The sequence below is a fragment of the Ostrinia nubilalis genome, chromosome W (assembly GCF_963855985.1).
Source record: "Ostrinia nubilalis chromosome W, ilOstNubi1.1, whole genome shotgun sequence".
Taxonomy (NCBI): Eukaryota; Metazoa; Arthropoda; class Insecta; order Lepidoptera; family Crambidae; genus Ostrinia; species Ostrinia nubilalis.
The window spans coordinates 1,057,593-1,069,729 of NC_087118.1; the positions used below are offsets into that span (position 1 = coordinate 1,057,593).

The window sequence follows — 12,137 nt, forward strand, 5'->3', positions numbered from 1 at the left end:
GGTGGATGAGCTGTGTGGTGGCGAGGGGTCAAGAACTCCGTCTACACCTGGGACGACGCGGTCGCGCGCCTACGAGGCATGTACGGCGCCGCACGACCGGCTTACAAAATCCTTCGCGAAATATTCGCGCAAGAGCAAGGACAGCAACGATGCGACGTGTTTATCTCGAAGACGAGAGCGTTGATAGCTAAACTTCCATACGAACTGAACGAGTGTCTGCAGATTGACATTGTTTACGGTCTACTTGACCGACGAGTGCGTAAACGCGTAACCCGCGAAAGTGTTGTGTCGTTAGTCGTGTTGGTGGATAGGGCCCGCGATATCGAGGAGTCTATCGCCGAGGTAACGCAAGGGGACGCAGGTAAAGGTCCACGCGGCACCACAAGTACCTATTCCATCCAGAAAACCGTAAGTAGTTCTCCGCTAACTGATAACACACCTACACACTCGCCCTCTAGTTCAAATGACGCAAAAACACAGGGACTAAAGGTTCGGCCAAACCAACGCGATCACACGCGATCAGCCGGCGTGCAGCGATGGCGATCAATGCATTTAAAGGTTCGGCCAAACCAACGCGATCACACGCGATCAATCGGCGTGCAGCGATGGCGATCAATGCATTTAGGTCTGGTCGCCATCGCTGCACGCCGGCTGATCGCGGTATGATCGCGTTGGTTTGGCCGAACCCTAAGTCTGGTCGCCATCGCTGCACGCCGGCTGATCGCGTGTGATTGCGTTGGTTTGGCCGAACCTTTAATCGTTTACGTTGTTCTTTTTGTAAAGTATTTGGTCATCAAGTAGAGAATTGTCGTAACCGTGAGCGAAATAACAAAACTTCCGCGAGCAAAGACAACCCCGAACGTAATTATAATAGTTCGCGCAGTAATAATAGTAGTACAATACGGTGTTATGGATGTGGCCAGCAAGGCGTAATCAAATCGAAGTGTGAGACGTGTAGTCCGAAGCACAATCCGAAGTCTCAATCGGAACTTCACACTTTAGGGTCCCGTCGTACTATTTACAATAATTGCAAACCCCCCGTAACATTATTATCATCACGTAACAAGACGAAAACTCGTCGTAACTCATCACGTAAAATTCCCGTCATACAGGGTGAAAATGGGAATGTTTTGACAATACAGGGTGAAACCGGGAATTTTTGTGGTAAAAATTGTAAACCCGGGAATGTTAATTCAGTACGGGGTGGTAACCGTAGTTCACCTGTAACACAGGGTGGCAACCGGAATTTTTCGGACACACAGGGTGGCAACCGGAACTTTTCGGGCATATTACAGGGTGGCAAATGCGACTTTTCTGGGATGCAGGTGTAAATAAGAAATTTCTGCCGGAGCAAAATAAAAATATTTTTTTAAATTGATAACTATTTATTGTGGTTGACACAAATATTTAAAAAGAAAAAAATAAGGGATGGGTCGTTGGGCCGTTTGGTTGGTACTGACTAAAAATACTAGACTAAGATCAGCGCGCTAATATCACCACTCGGCTCAACCCCCTTCGCACCCGTCGGGCGCAGCAAGCGTCTGGCACTGCGGGACAGCCGGTGCCAAACACCTCCTAGTGTACAAAAAAATATATTATTATAAAAATATCGATACAGTAAGTGCACCACTGGTGCATTAATACCCTACAGCTTACACAGGTAATAATAGGCATATTAATACAAAGAAATTAATTTACTTGTGTTCGCTCAGTTAAATTACTACGACACAAAAAAAACAATCCATCGCTCTCAAGGATGGAGCAAATGTGAACACAGCAAAATCCAACGGTAATTCATTACACTGGTAAATCGATTTAGAAGGTAACATTTGGTAAAATGTAATCATCATAATTATTACGTGGTCCACCTTCACAAAGCGAACAAAAAATAGTTTACACAACAAAATCCATTGATAATACTTCACAATGGTAAATTTATTTAAGAATTTACTTTTTGGTAAAATGTAATCATTGTGGGTAATCTACTTTTTCAAAGTAAACTAAAATAATTGACAAGCTCAATAGAAAACGGAACCAACCTATGAAGTAGGGTAGCCCAGGACCGTGGTGGACGTTTCTAGTAATTCATCCTAACTCAGCGGAGAGGTGGATGAGTTCGAAGAAGAAACCACAACATACCTGCTATGGAGGCAACGTCAGCAACAACAGACAGCAACAATAGACAGCAACAGCAGACAGTGCAGAGGCTCGCCACCGAGCACTGCTCAACCACACACAATCTGCGAATGACAACCAAGTGCATTGGTTAACAATGCCGCCAATGCAAACAACAAAATAACAAGAAGAAACTCAAGGTAATCCTTGGAATAGGACCTGCTTACCTTCCGTAATAAAATTCAGCACGTGGCAGTGAGTCCACGAAATCACGGGGCTTTCGGATTTATTTCTGAATTCCCTTATTTTCGCTGAGGATGACGATGCGTGCCCTGCCCGTTTATTTGGGAATCGGCACGGTTCGGACCTCCTGGAATCGGGACACTAGGACACCACGCACACCGGAACCTCCACTCACGAGCACGGACAACCCAGCAAAAGGAAGCGGACACTCCCAAAAAGCGCCGGTCATCACCTGTGACTTGTGGTCCGAATCAAACCCAACAATAACAAACAATAAAAATGTTTCTTCATTTTTATTTTTTATTTCTATTTCCAATAAGTTCTATTTGAGTCAACCAGCCTCTTATTGAATAATTTTGATATGAGAACTCACAAAACTGCTCCTCCGATTTAAATTTAATTAATTTATTTAACTTTTAGAAACAGAAGAAACGTCACTCATAGTATTCGGACCGTCTCCCGCGCGTTTCGTTTCACTCAGAATATGTCAAATTTCTAGAACGTTCCGAACCCATGATCGATCAAGATACATTACAATGTTATTTTAATATAAACATTGAGGAAAATACTGGAAATAGCTAGAATTTAAATTAAAGAGCCTAAATATTAAGTTTTATAAAAATTTAGTGTTGAATATTTAATTTTATTATACATTTCTTCTATACTAAAAGAATGGAACGTAACGCATTGATCTGTCAAACGGAGACATTCAAAAAGTGAGGTTATTTATTGCTCTGTGTACCAAAACAATGTAATTAATTTTAATAGAAGTTAATCAAAACTCAGTGAATCACTAACAATGACACAATCAAGTGACAAAGGAAATACTGCGCACTTTGTAATATGTGACCTTACGGTCCGTTGGAATGTTTGTTAGTGGAAATCGGTAAGTACTCAATCTTGCCAAAAAAAGGTGTTACACAGGGTAACGCATCCGAAATATGTCACAGTGGTAATCGTGTGCAAGATAGATGTGAAATGCCTATCTCACCCGATGTTTTACGCAATTTTCGAGAAATTGCCGATTTTGAGGCGAAAGCCAGTTTTTCAGGTAGTAGTGAGCTTAATTCCGCCCAGGTGAAGGGTGAGCCTCACGATTTCTGTTTCCTCCCTAATCTGACTCTTTATACAGCGGGAGTTGACTTCGACCACTTCAAACCGACGATCCGTATCCAGATATTGGGTCATAGCGGCGTTGCTGTCATGGACACAGGGGCTACGGACTGCCTAGCCAGTCCGATGTTGTACCGGAAGTTGGTGGCAGGTGGCGTACGCTTCGTGGAGACGCAGCGATTGATCGGTTTAGCAGATGGAACACGACAGGTACACGACGTCCTTACAGGTGACGTCACTGTCGTCCTGCAAGGTCGAAAGATATTTACTACATTCCTGGTGATCCCTGGGGCCGATACGAGGACGCTTCTAGGACGTGATTTCATCAGAGAAGCAGGTATTGTCATTGATATCCAGCAGGCAGTGTGGAGTTTTGCCGACACACCAGAACGGCGGTATGCTTTTGTACAGGATCGTGTACTTACCCCTACCGCCGACGCCGAGCTGAAGCGTGTCGAGGAGACCACGAAGCTGAAGCTGAGGACCGAGAGCAGTTGTTATTGCCTCGGGGTAGCTTTGAAGCAGGGGGAGGGGTCGGACGAGCGACTTATTGAGTACCCTAGCCGCCTCCGAGCTGCCAACGAGAGGAACTATGCCGACCAAGGGCGTCGGCCTTCGCCAGACTATAAGGTGGGCGATTTGGTCATGTTGAAGACCCAGGGTTTGAACGACACTAATCGAGGTCAAACCCCTAAGTTTAACCCTAGGCGTGACGGCCCGTATAAGATATCGAGGGCCTTAAGTGACAGCACTTACCTCCTGGAGGGAGAGCCTGGAGCGAAGTTAGGGAAGTGTTATGCCTCACAACTTACTCCATTTGTTGGTCACATCCATCCGCCTGTCAGGGAAAAGCGTAGGCGAGGTAGGCCGCGTAAGTCTTAAGCTAGTCCAGACCGCGTTGCGTCGTCTGAACTAGAGGGGGAGGTTGTAACGCGGCAACGCTATTTCATAACGTTTATAACGTTATCGCGCGCGAACAACGCAACGTTAGTGTTATCACGCCATCTCGTCTAATAGCGAATCACGCGGAAGTATGGTGCCGCGCCCTTTCCTCGGCCAATCGGCGCGAGGCAGTCCCCCCGAGCGTCTCGCGACTCACGCGGAAGCTTCGAGAAGTTTCCTTCTTCCCGGTGCGCGACGCCAACGTGAACGGTCGATTTTGAGCTAGCCTATTTTATATGTGGAAATATGTAAATTCCCATGATTGTTTGCCACAAAAAGTTTGTTTAGTCGTAAGCTTATGTTCCAATAAATGAATATTGTGAAACCACGACTAAATATATTTGAAGAAACAGGTAAATATTATACTGCACTTTTAACTTTTATTTTATTTATTATAGCTCGATCTATTTACTATTATTTCAAGTCATAACGTTTATTGGTATCTAAACCAATGCAAGCCAGCATGCAAGCAAGGATGCAAGCATGCAAGCAAGCAAGCAAGCAAGCATACAAGCAAGCAAGCAAGCAAGCAAGCAAGCAAGCAAGCAAGCAAGCAAGCATGCAAGTAAGCAAGCAAGCAAGCATGCAAGCAAGCAAGCATGCAAGCAAGCAAGCAAGCAAGCAAGCATGCAAGCAAGCAAGCAAGCATTAGGATTGCCTTATCTCCGGCGCTGCGGGAAGTGCGGTCCTTCCACTCTGGCGTAACATATACCCGGCATACCATTTGCTTTTACATTACACTCTAGTATAGGGCACACTAGTACCACGTGGATAAGACCACGGCCAATCGGGATGTACATAGTTCCGGACCAAGCAAGCTTCTTTAAACACAAATACATATTTACTCTTCAATGTTGGTTTTTCTTATAGACAACTAGCGGCCGCCCGCGACTTCGTACGCGTGGATCCCGTTTTACCCCCTTTTCCCGAATTTTCTTTGCTATAAACCTCACGGAGCCCGAGACCTTTCCAACGAATGCAAAACCGTGGAAATCGGTTCGTGCGTTCTGGAGTTATAGCGTCAGGGAGGAAAACCCGACTTATTTTTATATAGTAGAAGATATAGCGACGTGGTTCAGCAAGTATTACGTTTGGGGAAATGCTGGTTCGCCACTAAACTTTGCACCTAGCGTTTGGAGTACGTTTGAATTAGACCCAGAAAACATACCACGAACCCAAAATAGTGCTGAATCGTGGCATAATCGATTTCTACAGTTTGTTGGACAACACCACCCTGGATTTTATTTTTTATCAAAGAAAATTGTCCAAGAAATAAGGCACCAAAGCGCATAAATTAACAAAGTTTTAATTTGCAGTACCACCACCAACCAAGAAAAAGAAGTATGCAGATAAATCGATTCGTATTGATAATATTTTGAAAAATAAATAAAATTATTCATCAAAAAACCGGCCAAGTGCGTGTCGGACTCACGCACAAAGGGTTCCGTATCATTGATTTATGAAATTATTATTATTTTTAGGGTTCCGTACCTCAAAAGGAAAAAACGGAACCCTTATAGGATCACTTTGTTGGCAGTCTGTCTGTCTGTCAAGACCCTTTATCTCAAGAACGAGTAGACGTATCAAGCTGAAATTCACATGAAATACTCAGGTCTATTGTCCCTTTAAGCTGTGAAAATATCAAACTTCTAAGCCAAGCCAATCAAAAGATACAGCCGATTATGTCGATATTTTCAACAAATTTTCGACACTCGCAAAGGAATCAAAACCTACAGGATACTTCCCGTAAACTCAGAATCTTGAAATTTGGCATGAAGCATTGTCATATAATGCAAATATAGGAAAAATTGCGAAAATCACATTTTTTTAGTTATATAATATAATAAAAATATTTTAATAAAATGAAACTTACTACCTTATTTCTCACGAACGAATTGCTATCCAGGCAGGTTTCTGACAGAGATAATTTACGAAATTGGTAAAAACCAAGAATTAGATGAGAACTCCAATGTTATTATAATGTACGATAATAGTTACTCTGTAGATAAAAAGAGTATAATTCAGAATATTGACCAACTCTTGGATTTGCAAAATAGGATAAAATGTAAGATAATTTTGTGTACTTTACCCTATGTAAATTCAGGGTATAATCTAAATAAGATATACAAGAACATATTTGATTTAAATATACTTATGTATAACTTGAGTTATCGTCATAGCGACGCACTTTTACTTCTTGACATAAATAAATTTATTTCTAGCTTTAAGTTGACTGTAGATACAATGTATCTCTCTAAAAAAATGAAGAATAAATTAGCCTCATTGATTGCATACAATATTAAATGTAATTATATTCATAAAACTGATCATAGTCAGGGTACTAATAATTTGATATCTCAGTATGTAAATAGTAACAATATTATGACTGTACCTACTACTAGTTGTTTAAACTGAGGCACTCGACAAAGGCCAAGCCCGGAACATTCAAGATTGTTCATCAAAATATTCAAGGCTTGGCCAGCAAAGTCTTAGAAATAGAGCTATTCTTAAAAAGTTTTGATATTAATGTAATGTGTATTACTGAACACTGGCTAAAGAAATATGAAAGCTCTTTTCATATAGATAATTATCAGTTAAGTAGCGCGTTTTTTAGGAAGTCGGCCATTCACGGAGGCTCCTTAATATTTGTGAATAATAATATCAGATATAAAGAACGCAAAGATGTAGTAGGGCTATCAGTTGAGCGTGTTGTCGAAATTTCCTGTGTCGAGCTTGAGAGTTGCATCATTGTATGTGTGTATAGACCCCCTTCTGGGGACTTTGGTATTTTTGAAGCGGCTATTGAGGATGCTCTTAATAAAACTTGTAACAGCAACAAAAAGGTCTTAGTTTGTGGAGATTTTAACGTCAATTTACTAGATAGCTCATCATCATATTCTGTAAGACTACTTTCCCTTTTTAAGTCATTTAATTTGTTTAGTCAATCTAAGGAACCAACTAGAATTACGGAAACCACAGCTACTTGTCTAGATAATATTTTCTCTAGCTGTGTCCCTGACAAAGCTGTCATACACAATCTTACGTCAGATCACTGTGGTATTAAAGTAGAATTTATTTGTAATAATTTGAATAATAAAAGTAATAAAAATGCCGTATGTAAACCTGTAACCATTAGTCGTCTAGAACGTTTTAAAAATAATCTTGAAAATAAATTGCATTTAGTCCCGTATGTGCAGGGAGACCCAGATGCTCTTTACAATAACCTTTTCGAATGTATTAAAACCGAACATGACAAAGTTTTTACGGTAAAGCCATTAAAACCAAATACCAAATGTAAGTTTAGTGACTGGGCTACTAAGGGAATATACAAAAGTCGAAATACGTTATATGAACTTTATGGCATGAAAAAGTATAATAATAGTGTATCTTTTCTTGAGCATGTAAAAAAGTATTCAAAAATTTTTAAGAAAGTTTGCTTCATGGCTAAGTCTTTTTATATTCGGGACAAGATAGGGAACGCCAGTAATAAAATAAAAGAAACTTGGAATGTTATCAACCGAGAGACTGGTAAACTAAAACCAAGAGATAATGACTTTTCTCTCAAAGTTCACGATAATTTGATATCTGCAGATAAAGATGTAGCGGAAGCTTTTGACAAATTTTTTGGTAATATAGCTTCAGCAACCACTGCCAACTTAAAGTCATCTCCCTCCGAGGCTGAAGAAATATTGAAAACCCACGTGACACCCTGTGACTCGCACTTCTCTTTTAAACATATTACTCCATTAGATATCACTAAAACTTTTAATCTTTTAAATGTAAAGAGTACAATTGATATCTGGGGCATCTCTGTCAAGATAGTCAAACACATTATTGATATAATTTCCCCACAGTTAGCGATAATATTCAATAATTGCATAGAGAAGGGCATCTTCCCCGACCTCATGAAACATAGTAGACTAATGCCATTATTTAAGTCTGGTAGCAAAACCGACCCTGGCAATTATAGACCCATTTCTATCTTGCCCGCTCTAAGCAAGATTTTTGAAAAAATCATACAGGAGCAACTTATGATTCACTTTGGCTCTAATAAACTATTTCATAGTGAACAATATGGTTTTACCAAGGGTCGTTCCACCACCGATGCCGGGGTTGCACTACTTAAACATATCTTCGAGGCTTGGGAGAATTCTCAAAATGCACTAGGGGTCTTCTGTGATCTCTCAAAAGCTTTTGACTGCGTAGAACATCAAACGCTAATTCGCAAACTGCACTATTATGGGGTGAAGGACTCGGCTTTGGATTTAATACAATCCTATTTAAACTTTGGAGTTCAAAAAGTTGACATAAATGGTGTTTTGTCTTCTGGGTCACCTGTGAAAATGGTAGTTCCGCAGGGGTCCATTCTGGGTCCATTCTTGTTTCTTATATACATTAATGATCTACCATATTTTGTTAAGGACTCTTGCGAAATCGTGTTATTTGCTGATGACACATCTTTGATTTTTAATATTGATAGAAGTAAAAATAACTTTGACGATGTAAATAATGCACTAACAAGAGTTTTAAGTTGGTTCACTACAAATAATTTACAACTCAATGCAAAGAAAACAAAATGTATAAAATTCTCTTTGCCTAACGTAAAAACAGTTAATACCCAAATAGAACTTAATAATAATGCAATCGATCTGGTGGACTCTACTGTATTTCTGGGAATTACCCTGGATTCAAAACTCCAGTGGGGCCCCCATATAGAAACTCTGGCGGGAAAGCTCAGCTCAGCGGCTTTTGCAATAAAAAGGATACGGTCATTAACCGATGTTTCAACAGCTCGCTTAGTCTACTTTAGCTACTTTCATAGCCTAATGTCATATGGAATCATGCTATGGGGCAAAGCTGCAGATTTTGAAACAATATTTATTTTGCAAAAACGTGCGATAAGATACTTGTATAAAATGAAAGCAAGAGCGTCCCTTAGAGAATTGTTTAAAGAAATTGGCATTCTCACGGCCGCTTCACAATACATCTTAAACTGTATTCTATTTATTCAACAAAATATTAACGAATTCAAAAAGAAAAGTGATATTCACCAAATTAACACTAGAAATAAAAATAAATTGGCTATACCCGCTTTTAGACTTAATAAAGTGTTTGCCACTTTTATGGGACAAGGTATCCATTTTTATAACAAAGTCCCTGATAAATATAAAGAGCTACCGTATAATAAATTTAAAGGTATAGTTAAAGATCACATGCTTAAAAAAGCCTATTATACAACTCGAGATTTTCTTAATGATAAGTCATCCTGGGAGTAGGATTATGGTCCTCTCATGCTCGCACTAAAAAGAATTAAAATGAAAAGTAATATTGTATAAACTAATAATAATTTCTCAAATGTTATAGTGTCATGCTTCTCAATCTGGACTGTTACTTAGCTTTATTATTAGTTTTTTTTTAAAGAGATAACTTGGCATTGTCATTCTCACTAAAATGTCTCTGGGGTGGTGGCGTAGTGAGGCGGGTCGTTACATTCCCTCTAATATGGTCGAGTGAAGCGATGGCTGGTTCACTCGTCATGTCTGTGAACAGGCGCTGCTTTCGGGGACTGGTCAATCCAAGTTATTCAAATTTATGTATGCGAGTCATTTCTACTAGTACCTTAATATGTAAGTCTAGATATTAGCACGTCACTACCTTGTTTAATATACCACGCAATCTTGTATACCCATTCTTATGATACACCATACAAGAATGCATGGTAAATTCAGTGAACTGCTCCTGAATCTAATGTACCTACTACTACTATTTCTATTTATTTATATTAACCGGCAGACAGTGGTGACTGAGTTTGTTGCGGCGCTTCTTCTCAGCACTTGCCAAATGTTGGTCTCGAAGCGCTGGTAGGGTAAAAAGATTATGAGACATGTAGAGGCTCCTTAAGAGCATAATAATATGACGATTTGTAAGAACTATTTATTAGTCTAAACAAATAAAGAAATTTTGACTTTGACTTTGACTTAGATAATATTAAAACTAAAAAAAAATATATGATGTGCATTACGCACTACCATGCAATAAATGCATGGTTTGAACGATATCTAGTAAGTAATTTGATTTAATACGTCATAAATTGTAAACCGCTACCGAGAACCCGATGCCTATAAATCTTGAATCATTCCAAATCAATCTCACTAGATGGCGACATAAGTATCGAATTTCTGAAGACGTTTGTAAAAAGTCACTAATGCTCAGTAAACTATAATGAAAAAATGTTTTACACATTAATTTGTTCATTTAAACACAGTGAATGATTCAAATAAACAATATTTCTTCAAATAATAAAATTTTATCTTTAGTAAAAACTGAAGTCTTAAACAATCGTTTTTGCAGCGCTGTAGATGTAGCATTTAGTTACAAATGATGTAATAGATGGCGCTCATCGCTGCTGTTTTATTACGTCACTTATAAAAATACTAAAATAGGTTTGGTTTTGCAACAAATTATTATTTTTATTAATTGTCATATTTCTTGTAAAATGCAAAAAAAAAACATCTACATTCAAATAAAAATGAAAGAAACAAATTAGCATTACAAAAGTTTTGCTATTTGTCTAACATTGTGGCGCCTAAAATCGACAATTTTGAAATTTTTTTTTGTATTTTTTTTTGTATTTTTTTTTGTATTTTTTTAAAGATTATTAGCAATTTGTATTGCAAATATTACTAATAGGTAGTCCCATTAACCCCTCGGCGGTGGGATTCGAACCCGCGTTCCTCGGATCTCGAGTCGGCCACTCCGACCCCTTCACCGTTCGGCTATCGTGGCTATAAAAGGTTCGATTGTTTTCCTTCCAATTATGATATACCTAAGCCTACCCAGTGTCACTCACAATAATAATTAAGACGAATCTAAAGACCTACATACACTCGAAAAACATAACCCTTTTTCTGGTGTAGTCGGTTATAAATTGTATTGCCCATAATAATGTTTAAGGTCCACCTTTTGTTCATAATGTTAAGAGCATTATTCGCCAGTCAACCTGTTAGTAGGTAAGTGCGGTGCAGAGGTGCAGTTAATGTTTTTTATACTCATTTAATTCATTTTAAGATATGTTTTTATAGCAAATAAAAAAAAATCTTAACCTAGTTAGTACCTATTAAAGTGAACCCATTCCATTGTTAATTATTAAATTCGGCCAAAACATAAACAAAGTGAGAGCTTTGCTGTCTCACTCGCACGCTCCATAGCCGGCTACGCCACCTACTGCGGCGACGCATCATAATTTACCTACCTACTAGCTGGCCACGCCGAGACGCGACCGCGCGGCCCATTGGATTGGCGTCATTGAAAGTAGGTAGTTAAGCAGGGTGCGCGAGCGGCAGGCAGCGAATGTTACGGTAGACAGTAGGTAATTATCCAGCAAGTTCTCTCCCAAATACATGTCAGTCTGCATCAAGTTGTATTTCACTTAAGTATTTAAAATCAAAATGCAGATTCATTCGTGTGCGTTGAGTCTGGAACTGGTCGCCGACATTCGTTTCTTCACATGACTGCCCGCCGACTCAACATTTCGTATATCGCCGCTTCGCCAACAGAACCTTTCACCAGCGTACGATTCGTCGACAGCACAGTTCGTCATTAGATATTTCGCCTACGAACAATTCACTAAATCGATACTTCTTCAATTAACTATTCATCTTAGAACTATTCAATTAAAGTTACTTTCGGATTTAATCATATCAAACTTGTTTTTTTTTTCTTAT

At 39.3% G+C, this 12,137-nt stretch overlaps 1 long non-coding RNA gene across 1 annotated transcript; it reads right to left on the reverse strand.

Moving 5' to 3' along the window:
- Positions 1 to 1,364: 1,364 nt before the first annotated feature.
- Positions 1,365 to 2,533, reverse strand: LOC135086276 (uncharacterized). The gene is made up of 3 exons (XR_010260366.1): positions 2,343 to 2,533; positions 2,140 to 2,240; positions 1,365 to 1,575 (listed from the first exon to the last, which is right to left on the reverse strand). It is a non-coding gene; the product is annotated as an uncharacterized LOC135086276 (long non-coding RNA).
- Positions 2,534 to 12,137: the final 9,604 nt, after the last annotated feature.